This window comes from Podarcis muralis, chromosome 2 (assembly GCF_964188315.1).
Source record: "Podarcis muralis chromosome 2, rPodMur119.hap1.1, whole genome shotgun sequence".
NCBI classification, from domain to species: domain Eukaryota; kingdom Metazoa; phylum Chordata; class Lepidosauria; order Squamata; family Lacertidae; genus Podarcis; species Podarcis muralis.
The window spans coordinates 76,748,150-76,772,093 of record NC_135656.1 but is presented as its reverse complement, the minus strand read 5'-3'; the positions used below and the strand labels follow the sequence as shown (position 1 = coordinate 76,772,093).

Below are 23,944 nucleotides of genomic sequence, written 5' to 3'. Positions count from 1 at the left end.
AACAGGTTACCTGAAAGACTGCCTTATACACCAGCCAGATCACTGTGATCATCTAGAGAAGCCACATATTCCTTTATCTTCTACTTGATTCAAGGGTTTCAGCGTAGTGGCACTGATCTTATTGAAATTAGATGGACACCTACAATTCTGATGTTTTGTCATCTGTTGAAAACATTTTAATTTCTCAAATGTTTTAGATAATTAATTCTGTTTATTGTTAGTCATTTGGTTCTAGTTATTATTTTATCAATAGTGGTCGTACTTTTTTGGTGCCCACCACCACCATCACAATAGCTTTCTTATGAATTAGGTGGTTTAACCATATAAACAAAAAATCAATCAAATACTTGATAAATCAAATAAATAAACAATAAAACCTTTAATCCTTTATCAAAGGTTGGATTTTAAAGGGTTAGCAAATCATTACACTTTATGGACTGTTTAAGGCATTTGAACATAGGAAGCTGTCTTATACTGAGTCAGAACTTTGACCGATTTAGATCAGTATTATCTACTATGAATGACAGTGGCTTAATGGGATTTAAATTGAGTCTTTCTTGGGCCTACCTGAAGATGCCAAGGACTGAGCCTGGGATCCTTTGCATGCAGAGCTTGTGCTCTGCCACTGAACTATGACTGCTCTCCTTGTGGGGTTGTGGGAACCGCTCCCTGGAAAGCTGCTCCCATACCGCTAGGACACCATTCAGGTGTGTCTCAAGTATCTGAATGCAGGGTGCAATTATTTTGCTCTGCGAATTGCTCATAATGCTATTCTTACTTGAACAACATAAGAAACAAAGGGAAACCTTCTTAGGATTCAGGTCTAATTTTGCACCTTAACTTACATGTTCCCTCGATCGCTGCTGGATTTCTTTGAAGAAAAACAAACAGGCAATATGCATGCCAACAAGTATACTTTATGGTTATGATAATACAATATTGTTTAATGGCATTAATAATTGCTTTTGTAGTACACATTTCAGGTAAATGAACCAAGACAAGGCAGAGAGAACCATCATAATCAGAAGCTGAAATGATCACAAATGTTGTAATCATTTCAGCTAGCGGTTTATAATGATCACATTATTTTTTATGATACCTTTGTCACACTGTGTACTAATGGAATCACAGAATCGTTGAGTTGGAAGGGAGCCCAAGGGTCATCTAGTCCAACCTCATACAATGCAGGAATCTCAACTAAAGCATCCCTGGCAGATAACCATCTAAGGTCTGCTTAGAAACCTCCATCAAAGGAGAGTCCTCCCAAGGTATTTTACTTTGTTGCCCTTTCAGATAACTCCCATGCAAAAAACAGACAAACCACCAAATATTTATATTTTACAATGGACTGCACAGTAGCTGCCTATGCTTATAGCAATGAAACTAAAACTTTTTTAAATAGAACACGGATCCATAGGATAGTATCCAACTAAGCTCTACTCAAAGTAGACCTGTTGGACTTAATAGACTTAAGTTAGTTCTGTCCATTAATTTCAATGGGTCTACTCTGAGTGGACCAGCATTGGATGTAACCCATGCATTTCAACTTTCATTGTTTGAAAGAGCTAGAAGATAAAATGAATATTTAGTATTAAGCATATAATGAATGCAAGCTTTGGTTTAAAAAAATAGCTCAGTGAATGCCTAATGGACAATTGTTGCACTGTCAGTATGACTGATGAAGAACCCATCAGTGATAAATTATAATCCAAATATATTAGCTTTTCAATTACAGCCTTCTGGCCATTATTTCCAATCAAAATGTCAGTAATCAGAACTCTTTTCTATAAATTCTTAGCTAAACTGTTCTCCCCTTCATTCTACAGTTGCATCTCGGAGAAGCAGCATTGTATTTAGACCAATCTTTTTGAATCTGCTGGGTAAAGAACAATTTAGCGTGCCTGCACTTTGTCCACCACTGCATTCAGTCACTGGCATCCAGCATTTTTAGAAATGTGTGTACCTCCATTTGAAGTACAAGCCCCTCTGCTTGTTGTGATTATATTACACAATCAAATCCATTTTATACACAGAATCTGGTAGAGTAAGACTTTGTAAAGACAAGTCATGCATTTTACTGGGACCAGCTCAAATTTTTACGAGATTTTCATGGGTCTCTGTAGTCCTCAATGTGTTGGGCTTCCTTTGCTCATCATAATCCACACTAGATTAAATTTTCACTTTACTGTGGCGAACTTCCATTTTATTTTATTGTCTTGTAAAAATTGATATTTCTTGCCTTTATTCCAGGCAAGCAAGAAAAATGGAAGGATGAGCCAATTAAGATGAAAAGGAAAAGATGAGCTGATGAAATGGAAGAATTTCTTTCTTTTTTCCTTCCAAAGAGCATCACTTGTCTTGCAGTCATCTGGGTTCGTAAACATTGCTGATTCACAAGTTCAAGTTGGAATCGGTTCTTCGGGAACTGTTATATTTCCCTATGTATGCTGATGAAGTAAAGGACATGGGAAAATAACCTTCCTTAACTTTTTTGATTGTTATTGTAAATGTGAAAAAAGAGGGGTTGTTGGAAAGGGGTTATAGTACTCAGATTCCACATGAGCACCAACATTTGCTAATAGCATTACCCTATTCTCAGGGGCAATGACACATTATTTGCATTCCCAAATTCAGCCTAAGGGCCTTTCTTTCAAATTTGAGTTCAGAATATTCTGTCCTGCCCCCAATTCATTTTTTTTAACCTAACAATCTAATTCAAAAAGGAGTGTAGATTTGTGTGTGCAGAATATTGAGACACCTGTAAAAAATACCCACAATGAATGTGAGTTTCTTTATGGCATCACCGAATAATAGAAATGTGCCTGAAATAGCCAGTGCACAAATTTCTAGCACCACCTACTGATGAAAATTAGAAGCACAAATGAGGTGTTTCTTCTTTTTATCAGTACATTGTTATCAAGATTTCCAGTTTTGTTTTCCAGTTTAAAATAAGTGCAATATAAGTGCAATATTTGCTCAGATCTCCCAAATCACAATTTTTAGTATGCAAAATCATATTTTTAATTGATTAGGTATGAGAATTATGCAAAAACCTTTGCATAACTTTGTCCAACTCCTTTGCATAGGTATCTGAAGAAGTGTGCATGCACACGAAAGCTCATACCAAGAACTAACTTAGTTGGTCTTTAAGGTGCTACTGGAAGGAATTTTTTTGTTTTGTCCTTTGCATAAAGCTCTAGTTCCAGAATGGCACTATTACCAAAATCTTTAACCAAACCAAGATGTTATTTATTGGGGCTTCCACCACAGTTCCTGTGAGTAGCACTTTGTATTCAGGATTTAGACAAAAACAGTGAAATTTTGGTTAGAGTTGTTGACATACACAACACAAGCTTTTTCAACAACTAGAAAGAACTAAAACAGGACATTTAGTATTGACTCAGCCCTATATGCAATGTTAAAATAACGCTGGGCTTGAGAAATAAGCACCAGAAAGCTCTAAAAAGGAAGAATGAATGGCATACAATCCTGTCAAGGTTAGGGGAAACTTTAATAAATAAATTATGTCATCACATTCATGTATTTAAGAGGCAGGCACAGCCAAATAATAGATTAGCATTTATGAACTTAGCTCCATTAAAAAAAACAAAAAACATCTAATATGCCCTTCTACTGCTTTATGCTGCTCTTCTAAACTGTACTATTTTCATGTTTGTTTATTTATTTATTTTATTATTTGAGGCACCATGGAAACACATTTGGTAATATATGTGTTAATGTTGTTGTTGTTTAGTCGTTTAGTTGTGTCTGACTCTTTGTGATCCCATGGACCTGAGCACGCCAGGCACTCCTGTCTTCCACTGCCTCCCGCAGTTTGGTCAAACTCGTGCTTATAGCTTCGGGAACACTGTCCAACCATCTCGTCTTCTGTCAGCCCCTTCTCCTTGTGCCCTCCATCTTTCCCAACATCAGGGTCTTTTCTAGGGAGTTTTCTCTTCTCATGAGGTGGCCAAAGTATTGGAACCTCAGCTTCAGGATCTGTCCTTCCAGTGAGCACTCAGGGCTGATTTCCTTCAGAATGGATAGGTTTGATCTTCTTGCAGTCCATGGGACTCTCAAGAGTCTCCCCCAGCACCATAATTCAAAAGCATCAATTCTTCGGCGATCAGCCTTCTTTATGGTCCATCCCTCACTTCCATACATCACTACTGGGAAAACTATAGCTTTAACTATACGGACCTTTGTCGGCAAGGTGATGTCTCTGCTTTTTAAGATGCTGTCTCCTATATGGGCCTTTGTTGGCACGATATGTGTTAATAATCATTTATAAATAATAACCAGCAACCCAGTGTGCAGGAAGTGAAATAACTTGAAACTACATTGGCGACAAAATTGAGAAATTCACTGCTGCCAAACCTTAAAACAACCCTGTCTATAATATGATGAAAAGTCAAGGTAAGATGGAAAATGTAACTAAAATAGTAGTTTACTGTTGACCAGTATAAGCAAAGATGTTACTATACAACAGAGTCAGCTTTCATACACTTCCTCAGCTGCATGGAAATTGCTTCCCTGTTGTGTTGATTACAGAAGACCAGTTGTTTCATCTTCTGCGGTCTCCCCTCATATCCAACAGCCTTCAAACACATAATTTTGGACACAGAACAGTGTAATACAGAGATGGTGTTGAATATACTCATTAGGTTGCTAGGACTTTCTATGGAAACATTAGATGCAGTGAGAGACAGACTTAGGTCATACATTAGATGAAAATGCTTGGGAAAAGACTTGCACCACTGAAACAAACATGTCCACACGTCAGGGTCCATGCTCTTAAAACAATGCAGTGGTAGTTCAGAAACCTAGTACAGCTTAGTTATATGGAAGCAGGCATTTCTCAAGAAATTGAAGAAATTGCAGGAGTAGGAGAACTCATGTATATATTTGGTGGGAGTGCTTGACTGTTAACACAAGAAATGCTGGGCCAGAAATGCTGAGAATCTTAAGTGATTTAATTTACCCCTCAGTTGCTTCTTAGAAATGTGTTTGAAGGTAACAATTCAGAAGTGAAATTTAAGGAATTACTAAAATTTCTAATAACTGCAGCACATCTACCCATTGCACAGAAGTGGAAGATACTCAAAACACTGGCTTCTTAAATGGTATTATTTGGTTTTGGAATTCCATTGAAAGCTGAACTCTTTTATTAGTCAAGTCAAACATAAAAGCTTGAGGCCACCTGAAGCACTCAAGGTGCTAGGAACTGATTAAAAAGAACTACAAATGATTCTATTTCAGACTTTAGTGACAGCCATGAGATATATTTTTTTTAATGTCTTAGGTTGGAAATGAGGAAGATCCTGAATTAGATAAATGTACATGGTCTTTACCTTTGCATGTCTTGAGAACCATGAAAAACTAGGCCTTTAGTTCCCGAGGCTACATGAACGCTTTGTCTCAGACTGCCCTGATTCTCTCCAGCTCCTAGCAGAAATAAACCCCAGGCTTCACTGTCATGTCTCTCTACAGCAATTCAATTACTGCTTCCACTCCCGTTGGCTGCTTTACTGCTACACGAGTGACTCTTTATATTAGCTGCAGCTGGGCTAGCTGGTGCCTAAAGGCACGGTCAGGAAGTAGCAATGGCAAAGACTTTGCATAAAGACGGAGAGTCAAAGCCTGTATGTTTTCTTCATATTAAGGTCATCTTTGCATCTGCAGAGGAATACTATTGTCAGTATTAGATTATTATTGCACTGTCCTTTTAAATGGGAACTGCTAGTCCAGTCTCTCACAAATACGGAGGAAACACTTCGTAAGTTAGAGATACAAAGGCATTCATTGCCTTTAAAATTACCGTAAGTGACTCTTTCTACCCTCAGTCTGTTTAGGATTGCCAGCTTGCAGCCCAAAGAACCTTCCTTTAGTTTAATGTCCTGCCCCCACCCCAAAGGATGGCGGTTACAGTTTCTTCCACCCTCCCCATCATTCAATCCAGTTACACATCCTCCCTGTGTTAGGAAAACAGGAGATTACAGAGGAACAACTTTATCTGTCAACATTGAGTCAGGTGCCTTTTAATTATACTTCGATTTAATGCCCCCCCCAACACTAAGTTCTTTTGGATCACTTTGGGGGGGGGATGACTAACAAATTTTAATAATATTTTAGTATGTTTTTAGATGCTTTCTTAATGAGGTTACCCAGCTTTTACAAGGCTAGCTCAACAGAGACATTTCTTAGCTTGTATTTCATGACTAGTGACTGCTGGAAGATGGGGATTAAGAACTGTTTTCCCCAGGGTGGTTCCCTGAAGGACACTAGCTCACCCATATGGGCACCCAAGATGCAGAGCTCCATGGCCAATAATTATGTACAGTGCCTGGAATCACAGATGGACTGTTCTACTGAAATAAGAGGAAACCAGAACTTATAATTTCTGTCCCTCCAATACATAGGAGAGATAAGAGAGAATTAATGAGTCATAAAACAGCTGCTCATTCTTGGCTGGCCACCTATAAGAGGAAGACAAAACCTTAGGCTTCTCCCCCCCCCCCCCAAAAGAAGTTGTATCAAGACATGGCACCCTGTAGCCTAACAGCATGTTAGAAAGTCAGTACTTCCAGAGGCAACATTGCCGTAATAAAATTAGACCATAGTACAGAGCATCCCCTCTGGTGAGTACAAAGCACTAAAAAGATAACTTCCTCTCTTTTATGGCTGCAGGGATGCAGCAGCCTGCAGAGTCTGGCAGATGTAAAATGGGGACAGGCTTGCAGCATGTGGATGGAGCCTGCCTAACGGTTGCCCTTTGGCCCAGTCTGGTTTGTAGGAGGGCAAAGAGAATTTGCAGTGCTAAGAAGAGTTTTGTGTCCTTAATACTGTACAGGGCTCCTGCTGCACACCAGCTTGAACTGCAACTGCAACAGGCGTGTTTTTGAGGGGGAAAGATCTTACAAGCTTGAACAGCTGCCCACCCTTTAGCTCCCTGTGTTTCAGATGGGATGTTTCCCCTCTCCCAGCTGCCACCACAGAGCTCCCTAATATTGCCCTGACGAATGAGAGAGAGAAGACAGAACAGGCAGCCCATTATTTAGCTCCTAAATAGTGGCCTGGCCTAGCCATCCCTCCTCATTCTTTGGCCAACTTTTTATTGGCACCCTAAATTGCCATCACAGGTTTACTCACAAACCATCTTTGCCTGAGGGGAACAGTTTTCAAAAGGCCTTTCCCCCCCTGTAGCTTGTCTCCTGCCTTTTTATTATAGTTTTAATATATGAAGTTCTGTGTAAACTGCTTTAGAATGTTCACCTGAAAAACAGGATATAAACAACTTGAATGAATATAACGATCCTCACCCAACTTTGTTGTGTGATGTTACCACCAGAAGCAAGCAAGCAGAACATGATTTCTTCTTCTGACTCTGTTTCCTTCTCTCCTTCTTCTACATGTGGCAGTATTCAACTAAGTTTTATTCAGAGAAGACACACTGAAATTAATGAACCTATATCAGTAGACCTACTCTGAGTAAAACTTAGTTGAATGCTACCCATGCTTCTTAGAGACTGAAGAAAGGTTCAAAGCTTCCTGTGTACATCCCTATACAGTGGTACCTCGGGTTAAGAACTTAATTCATTCTGGAGCTCCGTTCTTAACCTGAAACTGTTCTTAACCTGAAGCACCAATTTAGCTAATGGGGCCTTCTGGTGCCACCGTGCCGCCGCTGCACGATTTCTGTTCTCATCCTGAAGCAAAGTTCTTAAGCCGAGGTACTATTTCTGGGTTAGCGGAGTCTGTAACCTGAAGCGTCTGTAACCCGAGGTACCACTGTATAATATATATTGATTTGGGGCATCTTCCGTATATTTTCCATGTTGATAATACGTATCCTATTAATAATGATATGGTAAGTGGAGAGTGAAATCTAGCTATCAGCTTGAGCATAAATATATTTAATGTGAATTATTTTCCTGATAATTACTAATCAGCTTCATTTAATTGCATCAGAGAAGGAACTTTGAATTTGAAATGTGTGTGAACCTTTGATTGCCATTTGTCCCTGCCTGTATCCTAAGGAAGTTTCTAACACTCCACTTTAAATTCTCAGTTTAATTTATATGCAGATGACAGTATAACTTGCAAGGCACTCTGCAGATGTTGCTTGCTGGATGCTATGAACAGTGCTTTAAACACAAGCTGAGCTATCAGGCTGGCAAGTGCTTGCTAAGTGGTCCCAAAGTGCACATACAATCTACCCAGCATTCAGATGTGAATGCATTCATTTTGTGTCAGCAATCCTTTGCAGAATACAACAGAAGAAGAAGAAGAAGAAGAAGAAGAAGAAGAAGAAGAAGAAGAAGAAGAAGACGACGACGACTTCCAGAATTACAATCTGGTGTTGTACAGAGATTTAAATGGATACATGAGAATTCAGGAGATTTAACTGAAGTTGCCTTGTAAAAAGGGGTAATGAAAGCTAATTATACAAAATAATTCAATTTTTTTGACCTGCCAAATGATCCACATGCTGTTAAAGTACATGCTCAGATTGTAAACTGCAGGTTCTTCTGAGAATTAATGGGCCAAATATTCTTCTATAGCACAGAAATGATAGTTTGTTTCATATACAGTTATTTAGCAAACCACATTAATATTTAATGCTTAGGGATCCTGAAAATACACATTTCCTCCTTTTAATTTCCATCTCTCAAATAGTTTTCCAGCTGTAGTGCTCCTATCTACCACTGAACATACTGCCCTTGGCCAACTAACTCTTCAGCTACCTTATACCCAAGAAAGGAATGAATATTTAACATTGACTTCCAAGTGTGGGTGGTTGGGTGAAGTTTAAGGGGTTCTCTCTGTCCATTACGCCATGGTTCTGAAAACCGAGGGAGATAGTGGGATGAGGATCAAGATGCCTATTGAAGATGACGCTTTTCATAGATGCCTTGGTGTCAGCAAGATTCTGGGTAATGAGATTGTGTTGCTAGTCAACTGATTACCCATGTCTCAACTTAAGTTGAATTTTCCAGATAAAAGAAATAATGTTTTATCTGGAAAATTTGGCTTAAGTTGAGTATGAGGAGAAAATGTACTGAAAAATCTGTTGTGGTGGGTTGTATATTCAAGATTAAGGGATGTGCATGAGTGTAAATTTATACATTTTACAATGCTCTTTAATCACTGAATTCTCTGATTTCTAGCTTATAACTGATTGTCTTCAAGTCTACCGAAATCAATTAACACTTTGAACTGAGTGAGTATCCAATAAGTCATAATTACTGAAGAGATATGAAGGAGAGAGACCAAAATGTTTTGCTTCTGACAGTGAGGAGACTGTAGCATATCTAGCATTGCTGCTAGCAGTTGCTATTTGGGGAAGTCATGCTATCCTGTCTGCACTGTGATGCTGTGCTCCATTTCTAGCCACTAGAAGAGTGACACCTTAGTTATGTGAACTGCTTTTGGAGCAGCACTGCCAATGCTGAAATCTAAGTTCAGACTCTGAGGCCTGAAAAAAACTAAACCTTGGAAGAATGTAGTTCACTTCTCACACTGGCAAAATATGTTCCAGTCTGATCAGGAAGGTTGAGAGTAGAAACTTTCTGTTCATACTTTAAGGGAAAGCTTGTACTAGGAGCCAAACTACATGCTAAATTAACCATCCTTTTCAAAAAAGACATGATTAAGTTGGCCAGTTTTATTTTGTACAGCACCCTTCAGGGTAAAATAAGAGCCATAGTTTTGGGATGGAAAATGGGTGTGAGCCCCCCAGTCTTGCCTGGGAGTGTGATCCAGATGCATAGCTGACTTCTTTTCCAAATAAAAGTGACCAACGTAAACATGGTTTTTAATAGTTGTGTCTAACATAACATGCAATTGGGCCCTTGTTAACCAGATATAGGAGTGTTTATGATTAGTCAGAGGAGACTAATGACATTTCAGCAAATATATCTCTGCTCCAGGACAGAGAGTAGAAGTCTTGCCCTTTAAGCTCTTTGCTGAATTACAGAATGAGACTGGTTTGCTCAGCATGGCAGTGTGGCAATATATGCAGTGGTGCAAAAGCAGCATGACTTAATTTGGCACAGATGCTTGGAAATAGTGGCTGCCTTTGGTTTGGGGTCATCCCCCCCCCCCCGTTTCTTTGAACCATTGAAAACCATATATGTTCAACAATATATTTGCTAGTGCTTGTGTGATGCAGACATTATATCGGGCTTCCTCAGCCTCGGCCCTCCAGATGTTTTGAGACCACAATTCCCATCATCCCTGACCACTGGTCCTGCCACCTAGGGATCATGGGAGTTGTAGGCCAAAAACATCTGGAGGGCTGAGGTTGAGAAAGCCTGCATTAGATCATCCTAGGTAGCAAGAGAATGGAGAGCTCCCTTTGCTTATGCAGCCACTCAAATGGAAGGCTGCATTGTTTGCAGGGAAGGTTTCCTCTGGGTCCCAGACTTAAGTTAAAAAGGACAGACACAGACACACACACTCATGATCTCATGACCTCTTGACCCTCATAACTAATAAGAGCTATCTAAAAATGGTGACTCCAGATAAATTTGCAAATATTTGGCAGAAGTTTCTTTTGGCTATTTCATATAGTCCAATGCCCTGCAATGCAGCAATTCTGCCCACAGCGATCCCTGGGCAGGTTTCAACCACCAACCTACTGGTTAACAGCCAGACACACTGACTCATTGTGCCACATACTCAAATATTGTTCTCTGACACTTTCTCCAGTTTGCTGCTTCCCCCACTTCTAGGTCACTACACACACTTTCAACTATAAGCTCGGGTTGTGGTCCTTCTCACTAGCTGCAAGTAGAGAGAGGGAGGAGGGAACCCCCCATCTGCATCTCCCACAGAGCCCCTTCCTTTGTTCTCCTTACTCCTTACACTTTGCCAGGAGGCTAACCTGACTTGGTTAGCTTTTAACACTTGCTGGCTCCAGAGATTAGATGTATCTAGCACTCAGCTGAACACCCCAAGTCTTGATTAAATCCTAACGCTTATTGGATTCGGGAGTTGAGAGGGGTTTGACATCCCTGAACTCATAACAATATACTTACTATATGTTATATCCCTTTTCTAGCTGCTAAGGTAAGACCAACAATTTCATAATGATTGTGATTGTTATTTGATACATTGGACTAATGCAATCCAATTTGCGGGAGGGGAGTGTTCTGTTCATATGTTTTGTATAATCTTTTATGATGGCTCAAGGCTATGACAATAAATTAAAAACATATGACAGTCCTATTATAAACACAGGGGAGGGAGGACAATTTTGTTTGGCCTGAGTGCAAGAAATTGGAGCTGAAAAGCAACTGAATGTGACTGTTACCTTTTCAGCTACCAATTCAAGTTAAACCCAAATTTCTTTTTTTCTCCCCTTTTCTTTTGATCCTCAGGCTTCAATCCAAACCTTTGGGTTTAAATGGGATTTCATTTTGAAATGAAAGCAGTTTAAATGGAAACAAGAAATCTCCACCTCCTGCCAAATTGGGAATTTAAAACTGTGTGCTGCTGAAGTGTCTAGCAATCTTGGTAAGTTTCTGGCTTGAAGTGATAAGGACAAACAATCAGTAAGCTTGCTCTGAAGGTAAGAGATAAACCGAAGCAGTGCCTTTCATCTCACTTCAAAAAGTAGGAGCTCAAGATAAGTTTTTATATATTTTGCAAGAGGTCAATAGGTGAAAACTGGCCTTCTTTTGCTTTGCATGCTGATTGAATTTCATTAATATATTGACAAAGCAACACACGTTCCTTTTTTCTCCATTTATTTCAACACTACGTCCATTTTTCACAGAGCTTTCAGCTGCCACAATTTCTCCATGAAGCTGCTGTAATAAAAGGGTATTTTAAATAAAACATATATTACTGAATATGGCAGTTCTGAAACGCCTTTCTCCAAAATAACCTTGTTGAAATGAATAAGAAAATACTAGAGGTAAGGCTGTATTCTACCATTTGATAGCAGAGCAGTCGCTACAAGAAAACACAAGCTCCATAGGCCACTAACTAGAAGGGAAGCCATTACCAGTATGTTTAGAACAATTCTGATTATTTCAGTAAAACTTAAAAATAAAAGCTTTGATGGTACTGTATAGCTAATGCTAGATACTTTCTGCAATTAACTATTCACATTTCCCTTCCAAAAAGGAACAGCTGAGGTTGGCGCACTTTACAGATAATTTCAGTGCATTCTCCTTGGGATCATGTCTTGCACTGAATTTTATTTGGAGATTCACAGGTGAGCCCTAAGGTGTTATCATTATTTTCCTTCGTATGCAGTAGATTCTGCATTCCTATGGTTGGAATGCTGCACAGCCTTTATGTTGGTTCAAAACCAGTCTATATGATGTTTTCCTACTCTCAATTTTAGTGAAAACAAACAACAGGCAGACGGCAGAGTTTATTTGTTGTTGGTTCTCTGTACATAATGGAAATACTTGAACGCCAGTCCAGATTTAAAATACTGTAAGTCCCACTGATTTCTACAGAAGCATTAAGCATATACCTGTATTTGAACGTCTTACATTGGAATCAATGGATTCAAAAGCAGAGTGGTCCAGCACGTGGTCCAATGGCGACATGTGACTCTCAAGGCCTATTTTGGTGGTTCTCGGCAAGATTTGATGCTCCCTGCAGCCCTTGTGCTGGTAAGCAAGGTACTGGGCTTTGGGGAGGAGGTATGAGGGCTCTGATAAGGTCCTAAAGGCCTCCTGTCTCCTGTCTTCTTCCACAAATCTAGTTAGCACTTTCCCAGCTTTGGAAAGGAAATAGGAAGGCTCTAGGGCTCTGCCAGATGATTGCAGCTCCTACTCAAAGCTTAGCCAGCTTTGGGAAGGCAGCATGAAGGGTGTGTGTGTGTGTGTGTGTGTGTGTGTGTGTGTGTGTGTGTCAAATTTTGCTCTCACTCTGCCTCCCATGCAACAAAGTTGTGTGCAGCCCTTGGGTTCTGTGTGCTCTTGCAGCCCATTTGGTATGAAATGTTGGACTGCCCTGGTTTAAAAGCATTTAACTTCATCTGGATTGTGTTCTCCCAACACTCTTTCTTTCTTTAATATACATGCATTTAGGGTTATCTTGGAATAAACCCCATTCTGAACAGATATGTCTAAGACGGTGCTGTTAGTAGACATGGAGAAGAATCTCATTTTAAGTGGTTTAACCTAATTTACACCTCCTGAACTAATTCACTGCCCTAATTCACATGTAATTTTCCTTAGGATTTTGCACTTCTTCGAATTTTGCAATAAAGTTCTTGGCTCAAAAACAGTACAAGAACATGCAAAAGCTTTCACAATTTTAGGGTAAAATATGTTTAGAGATGTGTATGTTGATATAAAATACACACTGAATATGTATTTTGGAGGTAAAATATGAATTTAAAGATACATTTAAAACAACAACAACAACAGCCTGCAATACAGAGACAGGCGAGAAATACGCAGCAATCCTATACCCACTTCAATGGGAGTATGCTCCACTGAATTAATTAACACTGGGCTAGAGAATGGATACTTCTTTGAAGATGACAAGATCTTAAATTTTTACTAGACTCTCCAACTCTGACTATTTTCGGAGTCTTCCACAGTATTTCTGAACATTACTTGGCCAGCTTTGGTAGAATGGACTTGCATAATATTTTTTTCTAATCCCTTTTACCCTTTTTCATCGGTGCCCTTTCCCTACACTCTAGAAATTCACACGGAAAATTACTGAATGCATTTTTCAAAAAGGGATTATTTTGCGCTTTCTCTGGAGGAGGGCAATTGCCTTTGGTTGTTATGGTGCAGTAATTATGAATGAACTAATTAGCATAATAAATTAGCCTGTGAATAAATGCATCTAATTCCAACTTGGAAATCAGAACTGCAATGGGAAACATATACCCCAGCATATAACTAAATGACCAGTTGCTTTGATTATTCCAGTCCTAATTAAACTTTGCTCTTTATCTTAAAAGTATTACTGCTTTGGTTTGCACCTCCCAATTTTTGGTCTATGCAATGCTTCTCCTCATGTTCTCTCTTTGTGGTGCAATACAAATATATAATCTATTAGAAGTGGGGAAGATTGGATGATGGTCATTCCAGGCTTGTGGATTGGGATTAATTAATTAATTAATTAATAATATTTATACACCACCCATCTGACTGGGTTTCACCAGCCACTCTGGGCAGCTTGCAGCATATATAGAACATAGTAAAATATGTTTCAGTATACTTCCCACCCTGGAATTCTGTGATTCTAGATAGGGATTTTTTGAATATCTTAGCACTGAGCTTACTTGGACAGATCCACCCCCCCCCGCCCAATTTGGTCATTTTTTACCTGTTCCTCAAAAAATACAAACTCTTCTTGTATATTACATGTATTATACAGATATTATACCCCAGGTTTCTCAAAGTAATCAGCACATAAACAGATACCTGCACCAATGCATAGAACTGCATAAAATACTCATCTTGATTCTTTTATACATTTTAAATGTATAATAAATGTACACATATGTTTTGTATATAATCTTGTGTATAATTAGTTCAACATTTTAAAAAAGAGGACTCAGCAATGCCTGAGTGGCTTGGTCATACTTGAGACAATTGGGTTAGAACTGCCAAATTCAGGGTATAAATCTGTTTAAAATTTCCGAGCACAATTCAAAGTGTTGGTGCTGATGTTTAAACAGCCTAAACGGCCTCGGTCCTGTATACCTGAAGGAGCGTCTCCACCCCCATCATTCAGCCCAGACACTGAGATCCAGCGCTGAGGGCCTTCTGGCGGTTCCCTCATTGCGAGAAGTGAGGTTATAGGGAACCAGATAGAGGGCCTTCTTGGTAGTGGCACCCGCCCTGTGGAACGTCCTCCCATCAGAAGTCAAGGAAATAAGCAGCTATCCTATTTTCAAAAGACATCTGAAGGCAGCCCTGTTTAGGGAAGTTTTTAATATTTAATGCTGTACTGTTTTTAACACTCGATTGGGAGCCGCCCAGAGTGTCTGGGGAAACTCAGCCAGATGGGTGGGGTATAAATAATAAATTATTATAATATTATTATTATTCCTCCTCCATTCCTAAACCTAGGATATATATATATATTTTGCACATTAGCATGGGGAAAAGTCCTTTGTGGTTTGTGCCTTATCATGCAATATTTATCCAAATTTTCGGTATAGTATAATAATATGCCTTCAATAGTTACACACTGATCCTACTGAAAGACAAGCAGTATTTGGCAACTGATCACACCGTATATCAATCTAACTTATTAAAATATCAAAAACAAAATCTAGTGAAAAACCAGGTTTTTAAAAAATAATTTCATAAACTATTTACAATTAATCATCAGCCAGGAAAGTCACATAGCAATGTTATGTTCATACTAAGGATAATTTTCCAGAAATTTCTGAGCTTTGAGAAAACTAAGCTCTCTTTTTCAGCATTCCTAATTTTTATGAACTATTCGTGTTTGTGCAGTGAGGGGCAACATGACTGCCTATAATTGCTATTCCAGCTGCAATTAACCATATGTAGATGCTTTCCCATGGAAATGTTTTGTGCTAAGACTTAATTAGGCTCCCTGATTAAATGGCAATTAAGGATACCATTCCTTGCATTCCACCTTAAAGGAACTGTCCTAAATAAAGCAAATGGGATGTCATGAAGAAATTAAAGGACAGTCTAGAGTTAGCAACATATAAACCAAATGGCACAGTGTTTGCTTCTATGTTTATTCCATAAATCAGTATAGGATCATAAGAGAACTTAAAATCTTAAAAACATTTAGTGTCTAATTAATTATTATTTTTTAAATATAGACCTTCTAAAACAAAGAACATCTGAACAGCAAAGTAACTGAACACACTTTCTTTAAAAACGAGACAGAAATCTGAAATATGGAAGATTCTCAAATTATATGGAACCTTTGAGTGGACCAACCTGCTAAACATTTTGACAAGAGCCTAACATTTAAATCAATATGCTGGCAAAAGAGAATTGCAAGGCCATGATGCAAGAGCTGGCTGGGCTTTATTCTGGGTCAGAAGAGAGTGATAGCATCCTTGGCATCCATTGCCAAGACGAGGGTGGAGTTCATGGTAATCATCTCTAGAGCTAAGATCTTGCCCTGAGTTATTTAGCTCCTAATTTCTAAGCTATATGGGAAAATATCCAGATTTATGGTAAAAGCATGCATTGGACTGTAAAATGGCAAGTATGTAGCCCCTGAAAAACACATTTTCATATATATATATATTTGTAGAAACTTTTTGATGTTTACTTTTAGTGGTTTTTTGTTTCTTTGTCATGTGTTTGGGTGGGAAATATTGCATTGGGAGTCTATGAGAGGAAGTAGAATTAAGTAGCTCAGAGCTGCCTTACATTTCTCCCATCTCAGGGTACCTTGTTTGCCATGTTGGCAATAGATGGCTTTTGAGCATCTCATTTTCCAAGTATCCTGTCCCAGTCAGTTTCAAGTATATGTACCTGGTGTTGGCCTCCCAAGACCATTGTGCTTGGAGGTGTTATAAGCACAGGTTACTTCTTGACTATTGGTAGAACCTTGGCTTTTTAGACTGACCTTTGGTAGTAGTGGGCTTATGGAGTCAGTTGGGCACCATGTCCCTGGAATGAACATCACAATGCAACATTCTGAGGGATATTCTGGTTTTTGTTTTTTTAAAAATGCTTTCACTTCCCCAATTCCCAATAATGCTCCTTGAAACTGTCCCTTTGCTGTGATGCAGTGCTATTCCAGGGGTATTATGGAAAAGTAAACATGGAATATAGCCAGGAAAAGGTATTACCTTCAACAGTGCCACAAATGCAGTATCACTCCACCCTGTTTAAGTAACCATGGAGGAAGTACATTGCTGCACACTTGGTAAATCATCCCTACAAACTTTCATCACTGCAATTTTAGGTCCCATTTTGCTAAGGGTTCTCAGGTGAAAACCTGTTGGTTCAGACCTAATATATTTTTTCCTACACACAAGTACTTTATTGCTCTGTTGTTGTTTCATTGTGTTGGTACCATTTTCCAATCTGAGCTCCGACTGGGCTTCCGTATAGTATAATTCAAAGAAATTTCACAAAGCTTGAACCTTGTGACTAGTCCTTTGACCCAACATTCTTTTGCCCAAAGGTATGTGATGCTTGCAGCATCTCAACTTCACAATCCATTGTGTTCTGCCAGCTATGGGGGACTGATGCTGGCCTATATGTCAGGGCATCAGCCAATGTTGAGAACCAAACCAGAAAGGTCGCAATTTGCCCCATGTCTGCCCAAACCTGGAACTACAAATAAATAAATAAATGCTCTCCATTCTGATCCTACAAAACTACCATGCATTAAAAGTTTGGGGCTTTAAAAGGGGGGGGGGGGGAGGAAATGCTGCCTTGGCTGGTCATGGATTTTGTGATTTTTTCCACTTACAAAAACATTCACTGGAGCTCAATAGCCTGAGGTGGACTAATTTTAGATGTACTTTCTCCCACCAAAGGTAAGCTTCTTTAGCAAGCAGCTTAATCTTCTAAATGTAAAGCCAGAGAAAATTTTGGAACCTCAATCACTGAAGATTTTTAAGAAAGCTGGGTGAGTGTCTTTCATGGTTATGTTGGGAGATGAAAATGTTAGTTGATAGAGAGGGCAGAGGATTATCTAAGGACATAAGCATTAATAGGTTATTAACCTATCGGAGTTTAAATCTTTTGAATTATGAAAGTGGTTTACTGTTGCTGTTGTTGATATTTTTGTTTTATAAATGCTTTCAGTATTTTTTTTAAAAAAATATGAACCTCTTTGTCATCCAGCTTTGGATTTTTGCCCATAACACTTTGGTCCATGAAATGCTAATGTTTATATGATTTTTTTCTCTCTCTATAGCACAATGAATTTGTGTCTATGTTTTTAAACGTAAGACACCTTTTAGATAAAAAGTGACTAACACATTTAATAAATAAAATGTTTCATGTTTTTAGGTGAATTGTAGCATGTATGATGTCTATCAAATACCTTTAGCTTTGCTTTCCCTGTTATGACAGCTAAATAATTTTTCATGGTAGATGTTTACAATATATATTATCATTTATTATTTACTAAATTTGTTAGTTGTTTTATCTTGCCCAGGGCAAACCAAAGCAGCTTACAAACAACCAAACAAATAAACAGACAAAAAACACACAAAAAACACAAACCACACACACCCCACACCACATAGATATATTAAAACCAAAAGGAAAGAGAAAATGCATTAAAAACATCCCACCCACTTCTAAAAGGCCCCAGATAGTTAAAAGGCCAAAAGCCTAGCTACAGATGAAAGCTTTTGCCTGGAGTCTAAACAAATATAATGATGGTGCCAGGCAAGTCTCCCTGGGTAGAGCATTCCACAAGTGGGGAGCCACTGCAGAAAAGGCCTTTTCTTGTGTTGCCACCCCCCAGACCTCTACAAATGACATTTAAGGGTTATGTGAAAGGCCTTCTACAGATCGAACTCAAGGATTTACACATTTCCTTCTATTTTCAGTCTTTAGGCATCTTTGCTCATACACAAAATGGCACAAGAGGCAGGTATCAGAGGGTTTGGAGAAATCCCCACATTTGCAGAAATCCAAAAATAAATGGAGGGGAGTCTTCAAAATAGAGGAATACAAATGTAACTTGCTACGGGTGCTGGGAATTGTAGCTCTGTAGAGGGGAAAACTAGCTGTTGGGATTCTTGGGGGGAGAGTCATGTGCTCTAAGTGTACATTGAATGTGCTTTAAATGTATAGTGAGGAACTGCCCATAGTTGTTCTCTATCCTAGACTTGCTTTCCCGTTCTCTTCTAGTCTTCTCTGACTTTGCATGGCTTTCTTCTCTTTAATGCATAGGTGAAGAACTCTCTTTCTCTGTAGAGAGCTACATCCTACAGAGGCGCAATCCAGCAGGAGGTGTGTAGCTGCAGTAGCTGGGGCTGGACTAAAGCTTGTGGTAGGTGGGGTCAGAGCTAAATGTTGGGTCCTTTCTTTCTGGTTCTGTCTGTCTTTCCTCTCTGTTGTGGGAGGGACATATCACTCTTGCCAAAGGTCTGAACTGATGACTTGCAGAGGGCTTCCCACCTCCTCCCTCCTATGTTCTATCTGTTTTGGTTCTTCTTCATTTGTCTTCTTCCGCCCTTCTTTCCCTCCAGGTACTCTGCCAACAGCATGAAATTAGGCCAAAGCCACAGTTGCCCACTGCTGCCTTGGAGCAAATTACCATCTTTTGGGAGCATATTTCTTGTACAGCATAAAAAAATATATCTCTTGCTTGGCTAAGTATCATAGATCACACCCATAGCATACATTTTCCCTACAATCAAGGCGCCCCCCCCAAAAAATCTTGGGAACATTAGTTTGTTAAGGATACTTAACATCACAGATGTACAATTTCCTTTCCACACTAATGATGGTTTATGCCCAAATTAAGAAAAGTTATGTGGTGTAAGTCACACCCCTTACAGACACTTGTGCTCCTCCATCAAGTAATTGTCAGAAATATTAGCATGTGCACAGGGATAGCCCTTTTGCAGCTTTTCTTCTATTTAAAGCCTAATATTCTGAAATTTTGATGTTGTGGGTGTGTAGCAAATTAGAAGAGGAACTACGTGTCTGCCTGAGCTATGGAAAACCTGGTTATTGCGATGAAATTTTGTCTGCAGCTAATGATTGCTGTCAGAGGGAAGTGGCATAAAAGAGACTTCTCCTAAACCTCACCCACCAACCTCCAACCCTTCCACTCAGAAACTTGGATGGTGCACATATCACACAAATTAAGATGCTAAGGATCCATTCCAGATCTTTTACGAAAGTTAATTTTTTGCAGTAGATGAAAATGTGGTTTTTCAAGTGTATTATTCTGGAATAGTAGCTGAATAATGATGATGCAGGGACGCGGGTGGCGCTGTGGGTAAAAGCCTCAGCGCCTAGGGCTTGCCGATCGAAAGGTCGGCGGTTCGAATCCCCGTGGCGGGGTGTGCTCCCGTTGTTCGGTCCCAGCGCCTGCCAACCTAGCAGTTCGAAAGCACCCTCGGGTGCAAGTAGATAAATAGGGACCGCTTACTAGTGGGAAGGTAAACGGCGTTTCCGTGTGCGGCTCTGGCTCGCCAGAGCAGCGATGTCACGCTGGCCACGTGACCCGGAAGTGTCTTCGGACAGCGCTGGCCCCCGGCCTCTTGAGTGAGATGGGCGCACAACCCTAGAGTCTGTCAAGACTGGCCCGTACGGGCAGGGGTACCTTTACCTTTACCTTAATGATGATGCTGCGTGGCACCATGCCAAACCTTCTCTCCACCATAAATGGATCAGTTTAAGCCACCAGCTGAGTTGTGCTGAACAGGCAATCTTGGTGAGAAAGGGAGAAGCCCAGTGTTTGAGAGGTACTAGCGTGTGGCGCTGTGGGTAAAAGGCTCAGCGCCTAGGGCTTGCTGATCGTCAGGTCGGCGGTTCGAATCCCTGCAGCGGGGTGCGCTCCCGTTGCTCGGTCCCAGCGCCTGCCAACCTAGCAGTTCGAAAGCACCCCCGGGTGCAAGTAGATAAATAGGGACCGCTTACTAGCGGGAAGGTAAATGGCGTTTCCGTGTGCGGCTCTGGCTCGCCAGAGCAGCGATGTCACGCTGGCCACGTGACCCGGAAGTGTCTCCGGACAGCGCTGGCCCCAGGCCTCTTGAGTGAGATGGGCGCACAACCCTAGAGTCTGTCAAGACTGGCCCGTACGGGCAGGGGTACCTTTACCTTTACCTTAGCTGTGCCAGCACAAGTTTGATGAGGCAACAGGAATAGATAGAGAACTCTCGGGATGATCCAGTGGCTGTTGCACCAGTGTAAGTGTCACTGACATGGGATTTACATTGATTATCTTGTTAGTAGATAAAAAACCCCCGACTGAGTTATGGAGAAACTGCTGCTTATACTGGGCGCAAGCAAGAAGCAATGCATGCTTTGTGTTCATTTGGCTTAATTTTTCAGTGTGGGATATCTGATGGGGAGTTCGTGCAATTAGAAAATTTAGATTAATGCACCCCCGTGCTCCCAGGTGTGATATCTTTGCTGTATCCATGTACCCTTTTAAACATCAGATGCCATGGGGCTGGGATGATGTGTCTTAACCCTAGGGCTCTGGATCCTGGCAAGGGGTCTGTAAGAATAGCACGCTCTTCTTGTATACCAGACTATCAGGATGTGGGACTAGGTCCCCATATCACATCCTCATGGCCTTCCTCAATACCGCAAGGGGCCAATATTTTAACCACTTTTTAACTTAATGGCTTTGTGGTGTACAGAGATGCTCAGCCATGTTAAGCTTCTGTGGGCATGTCTGAAATGGGCAGTAAAAGCCATTCTGGGTCCACCCACTCTCTTTTTTTTTTGGTTGGAGTAGAATGACCTCCTCCAGGACTTAGTGAAGCGGAATTGGTGTGTTATATCCATCCATTGCCTACAACCATATAATTACCTTTCAGATTTCTGTATGAATTGCATTCTTCTTTTGGCTTTCAAACCTGTGATTACCCTAGAGTTACAGCTCACTTTTTAAAGACAAACTGCTATTGCTTTGCTTTTAAAAGAAAAAATGCTTTATTGTAGCTTGAAGACAGTTCCTCTTTGGCTAATAAGAGGTTATTTCCTTTAAATTGCCTGGCCCTGCATACATGTCACTAAGAATAAGCAGACGTAGCTTCCTTTAGCAGTAGGTGCACTGCAGCCAGATAAGTAGTCAAATCCATTTTCACTACAGCAGTAAAGACCCAACGCGTTATGGCACCTGTATATTAACACATTAGCAGCCAATAATATTAAGGGAACATCAGCATGCACAAATTTATTTCGGATGGTAACAAACGTTTTAGCAAAGCTAAATTGTTCTAAGAATTTGAGGAGAGCCTGCTGGATAAGGCCAGTGGCCCATCTAGTCCAACAACATCCTGTTCTAACAGTGGCCAAGCTGATGCCTGTGGAAAACCCGCAAGCAGGGCCTGGGCGCAACAGCACGGCAGTGTCTGGCAACTGCCTGTGATTGTGAAGGCAGAGTATAGCCATCATGTATAGCAGAGATAGATAGCATCATCCTCCATGAATTTGTCCAATCCTCTTTTAAAGCCATCTAACTTGGTGGCCATCAGTGCATCCTGTGGCAGTGAGTTCCATAGTTCAACTATGTGGTGCATGAAGAATTGCTTCCTTTTGTCTGTCTTGAATATTTCCACATTCAGCTTCGCTAAATGTCCATGAATTCTAGTGTTATGGGGGGGGGGAGGTTTTCTATACTTCCTCTATGCTATGAACTTCTGCCAGGCCTCCTCTCACTTTTTCTCTAACTAAAAAGTCCCAAATGCTGTAACCTTTCCTCATAGAGGAGTTTTCCCATCCCCTTATCCTTTTGGCTGCCTTTTCTGAACCCTTTCCAACTCTACAATAACCTTTTTTTTTGAGGTGAGGCAACCAAAACTGTACACAGTATTCCAAATGTGGCTGCATTGTAGATTTGCGTAACAACGTTATTGTCAGAGCTGCCTCAGGTCCCAGCTCACAAAGGACCAACGCCAGTCCGTTGTTATATAAAATAGTCTTTATTAAAGTTCAGTTTCTCTTTTACAGCCACGGCGTGCAGCTCTACGTCTTAAACCCTAGACCGCCGAAGCTCCGTCTGAGTCTCCTCCCCCCAGACACCAGTTTAAGACTCTAGCCTTGCTCCACCTCTTCCTCTGCTCCCTCCTCCTCTGGGTCCGCTTGTCCGCCGAGGTCCTGCCCTTCCTAGACTCTTCTGACACTGAATCCCCTGAGTCTTCCCCCTCCCTCCGGCGAGCTTTAGGACCTGGTTCCCAATCCGTACTTTCTGCTGTCCCACGCGCCTGTACATTTGAACTTGGCGCGCGCGCCCAGCCTGCCACCTTCCTCCTGACCGTTATACTGTTCCTGTCGCTGCTTCCCTCTTCGGGGATGCCAGCTGGGCTTGACTCTGCCTCCCTGCTTGCCGGAGGAGCCGCTGACTCTGACCTATGGGGCTCTACCCCCCCACTACGCTCTGGTGGGGAAGCTGGCCCTGATTTCCAGCTACTGCTTTGGGAGTCTCCGCTGGCCCCCTGCTTCTGGTGTGTCCCCTCTGGGACCCCCCTTGCCCTGGCCATCGGCGCCCCCTTCTGGGAATCTTCTGATTCACTGGAGAGGCTTATGGAATCTCTCGGGTCACTGTCATTCTGCCCTCCGCTGCCTTCAGATTCTTCCCCTTTGCTCTCCATTTCCTCTCTCCCCTGCGCCTCTGCTCCTGAGCCCCTGACAGTTATGATATCAGCAGTTTTATTTTCAACTCCTTTGCTAATGATTTCTAGCATGGAATTTGTCTTTTTCACAGCTGCTGCACACAGGGACAACATTTCATCAAGCTACCCACTATGACCCCAATATTTCACCCGTGGTCAGTCGCAGCTAGTTTAGACCCCATGATTGTAAATGTGTGATTCAGATTATTTTTCCATGACATGCATCACTTTATGTTTCAACTGAATTTAGAATTTTATTGCTCATTCAACTGAATCTGGAGAGGTCCTTTTCAAGCCCTTCAAAATATCTGTGTATTTTAATGAGCAAACCTGGCCACTTCACTGTTCATCCCTAACTCTGGAGTGTTTATAAGTTAAAAGTTAAAAAAAAACAAAAACAGGCCCCTTAGGGGGCTCCACATTCTATACCTCTCCGTTCAGAGAACTGTCCATGGCCATATGAGAATGACTACATAAGTCCCTTGCTTTCCTCCTTGTAAATAGCTTGGCAGTCAATAGCTCAGGCATAGGCAAACTCGGCTCTCCAGATGTTTTGGGACTACAACTCCCATGATCCCTAGCTAACAGGACCAGTGGTCAGGGATGATTGGAATTGTAGTCTCAAAACATCTAGAGGGCCAAGTTTGCCTATGCCTGCAATAGCTTGGCAACCAATGGTTTTAGGACCGA

At 40.8% G+C, this 23,944-nt stretch overlaps 1 protein-coding gene across 3 annotated transcripts in view; it reads right to left on the bottom strand.

The window, feature by feature from the left end:
• The window catches only part of SLC6A1 (solute carrier family 6 member 1), an 85,412-nt gene that overhangs the window by 24,779 nt on the left and 36,689 nt on the right, over positions 1-23,944 (bottom strand). The gene's annotated exons all lie outside the window — the stretch shown is intronic.